A 3,781-nucleotide genomic window follows, 5' to 3' on the forward strand; every position below is an offset into this window, starting at 1 on the left:
CGCTGCCTGAGTTAACAAGCCCGGAACAATGGTTTTCTATAGTGTTATTATTTGGAGTAGGTGTGGGTGTTGCAACATGTAACTGGTTAACAAGCGCCTCAACAGCTTTATTGACCTGAGCAGTAATTAATTTCTACAAAGCTTCATCAACAACTTCAGCATTTTCAAATTGAGCATACTCGTTTATTTGAGATCCATCAGGAGTACCCTCACGAGATTGCCGTGGAGAGTCCTGCGGAGTAGGAACTTGAATGTTAATATTCTGCGGACCTCCCTGACTTTGTTGGTTCTCTTGGTTTCCTGGGGTGTTGTCATTGTTATTCGACATAATTGATGCCATAAGGAAGGTCAAGTGAAAAGAAAATAGATTATCAGATTCCCGATAACGGAACCAATTTGTTTAACCAAAAAATAGAATTTCAGTCAAAGCTAAAATTAAGAAGAACGCGGGTTACTGATAATCAAAAGAATATGTAGAAGAAAGTAATTTGGGGTAACCAGAGTGTAATCAGGAGAAAAATAAGTAAATCAAAGTATATTCCAATCGTATCTTATGTTTACAAGTGACCAGATACCTCCCTTTTATAGGTATCTTGAAGATATGCATTTTCCCAAATCATAATGAGGCTATTATGAATAATTAAAGACATTGAATGCTACATTACACAATCATTGTAATCAATACAAATTCTCTAACGTATCCAGTATTTAATGCTTGTCGAATTCTGTATCTGCGCTCTTTATTATGGTCAGATCCATTCCTTTTGATAAATGACTTAAATAGGTACGGGCGCTGAATCCTTCGAATGTCCTCCTGTGCCTCTTCCTTTGCCTGTGCTCGTTTCTATTGCTGCCCGTACCTCTTGACTAATTATAATTCTTTGACTATTTGACCAGTGCACGTGTCTCAACATGTCACTTATATATATAAATGCAATTTTTCCCAATACAGAAATATGACAAGAAGTTGGAGTCTCTAATTTTGGTGCATGTTCAAGCTTTTGGATGTATTTTCCTAAAGAAGGATCTCAACTGACACCTTCTCATCAATCAGAAGATGTCAAGTGGAAATATTATTGTCCTGTGGTTTTCAGGTTGGTCATTTACCATCTTCTACCTGCAAAGTCAATTACAATTTCTGTGCCCTAGATATAATTTTCAGTTGTCAATTCCATTGTTTTTTTATTCTTGAAGGCATGTCATTATGTCTAATAGTGAGGAAATAGTTTGATCAATTCCGACGAAATTTTGATCAGTAAATGTACATCTCATAAATGAATTAATATACAGGATATATCTGTAAATCATAGCTTCATATCTTTTATACCTTCTCTCGGCCCTACTTCTCCTTTGCTGACTAGTTAAGAAAGAGATCTTCTGATAGTCATTGATCTCAGCCATTGATCAACTCAGCTGACCCCCTGTATCCCTTAATATATTCATTTTCTGAGTGAAATTAATGGTGTCATAGAAATCTAAGCTAATTATTGGCATTTTGTTTGTTTTTTTAATATATGCATATATAGACTAACTGAAATATATTGACCTTCTTTTAGGAATATGAGGGAAATGTTTAAAATTGATACTGTTGACTACATGATATCCATCTGTGGAAATGCTGCACTTAGAGAACTTTCTTCTCCTGGGAAAAGTGGCAGTGTGTTTTTCAGCATTACCAACATTCAAGGGGGTGTCTACATTATGCAGAACCATCATCTAAGTGTACAGCAGAGCTTGAGAAACTTTGTTTTAACTTGTAGAATAAAAACTACTTTGTATGTGCTATAATCTCTTAGAATAGCTTGATGTATTATTGCCCTGATTGCCCAGGTTGGCACTCAAATGCTTTCTCTTGAGTTACCCACTTCTTCAGTTACCAACAGTTTTGATGCTATAGCTAACATGTCACAGTCACACTCACTGTATTTCACATGAAATAGGTCTTTTAAACAGAGAATATTACAAAATATCCAACAAGAAACAAAAGAACAAGTTACTCGTAGCTAGTTCATACATATATATTAATGTTTGATATAACAAATGGTCTTATCGATATAATGAGACGCTGCAAAACTTAATTCAGATGATAATAAAGTATTTGATTACTTGCTAAGTACAGAAGCATACACAAATTGTTCACTGCAAGCTTTCACTTTCTGAAATTATTAACGATAAGTACTGCTCCATTAATGTAAGCAATACTTTGCGCCCCAAATTATTCTTTAGTTGTATTAAACAAGTGATTATCTTCGACTATGGACAACTTTCATTCACAAGCAACATGCATGGTATAAGCAGTATAAATGAATGAACCAACTATGTAATCGATAGCCAGCAATTCAATGTGGATATGGGATAAATTTACAATTTCCCATGATATATGAACAAATTCAAAAATGAAAGCAGAATTTATGCAGGTAAACGCCATATGTGCTTTCTTATTTTTGTGCAGTTTCTAGAGTTTTGCTTCTACTTGCAAGATATAAGTGTTACCTGATTCATCATCATTATGTTGAACTTCAGTGCCACCAACAGAATTGTTCAACTCATTAGATTGATCATCATGTGCATGGTCTTCAGAGTTGTTCCTATTATCCATCAACTGATCAATATAAGGCTGGCCGGCAGAATGGTTTTGAGCATCCATCAAATGCTCAATATAAGGTCGCACATATTCATCGTCGTCTTGTTCAATTACAAGTCGGTTGCAACCTCTAGTTCGCATAGTTCCTTCTCCAAAAATAAAAAAATTATCTAGATGCATTAAGCTATATTAGTACCAGATTAAATCCAATAGATCAGCAGGTCATGTACAAAACAGGAGGAAGCATCGTCTTATTCTCAAGATGTGAAAAACATTAACAACTCGTGCATACAAACAAAGCATTGTGACAAAGGTTGTTTTAAAGATAAGAGTTTTTGATGCACTAACAAAATAATTATCAAGTGAGAATACCACCTTAGAATATCACATTTAAATGGATATAATAAGCAAAATATAAGTAAAAGAAAGCACAACGAATTCACTCAAACATCCAATATCAAACTTCTGAAGTAAAAAAATAACACCCTTAGAAGTTCTTAAATAACACTTGCAAAAAAAATATTTTATAAGTTCCACCTATCTTATTCAGAATCACATTCATTTTCTATGTCATTTCCTCCCTCAACATTAGCTTCACCATCATTTAGAGAAGCTTGAGAATGTACGGGTGAAAAGTAATTTTTAGGGCCAAGTGATAACACATATAATTCTCCCTTTATTTAATAACCATGCTGATCGGGCTAGCGTGCGCACAAATGGTTTTTCGGTTTGAATTCAAGTAGTATGTTGTCAGCATATTGAAGGTAAGAAATCACTGTGACGTACTCCCTTAAATAGCAGGATGAGTAGAGAAGCCAAGATTCCTCAATGCAAATGATAACAAATAAGTCTATAATTAAGTCTAAAACATCTCTATGAGACCCGACTTGTTACAGGAAGCACAACACTGGGCGACAACAGAAGCATCAAAGAGTACTTAATTTATGCCCAGAAACACTAACCACCCCTGAAAATGAACAGCAAACAAACAAATACTGTACATAGGAAGCTCAATAGATCAGATCCTGGGGGGAAAAAAGCTAAATACAACACTCAGATGAATGAACTTCTTAGCTCAGACCGCTCAGATCATTGAATTTGTAGTCCTGCTTACTCTATAATCAACTCAATAATCCAAGCAAAAAGAGTAGCCACTTCTGTTTCTATCTTTAAATGGAACACAGAAATTATATAGCA

The 3,781-nt window shown here is 34.9% G+C and overlaps 1 long non-coding RNA gene across 1 annotated transcript; it reads left to right on the plus strand.

Annotated features, from left to right (window-relative positions):
* Positions 1-328: 328 nt before the first annotated feature.
* On the plus strand, positions 329-1,860 carry LOC142182043 (uncharacterized). Its single transcript, XR_012710932.1, has 2 exons — positions 329-1,094; positions 1,557-1,860. It is a non-coding gene; the product is annotated as an uncharacterized LOC142182043 (long non-coding RNA).
* Positions 1,861-3,781: the final 1,921 nt, after the last annotated feature.

Source organism: Nicotiana tabacum, chromosome 6 (genome assembly GCF_000715075.1).
Source record: "Nicotiana tabacum cultivar K326 chromosome 6, ASM71507v2, whole genome shotgun sequence".
NCBI classification, from domain to species: domain Eukaryota; kingdom Viridiplantae; phylum Streptophyta; class Magnoliopsida; order Solanales; family Solanaceae; genus Nicotiana; species Nicotiana tabacum.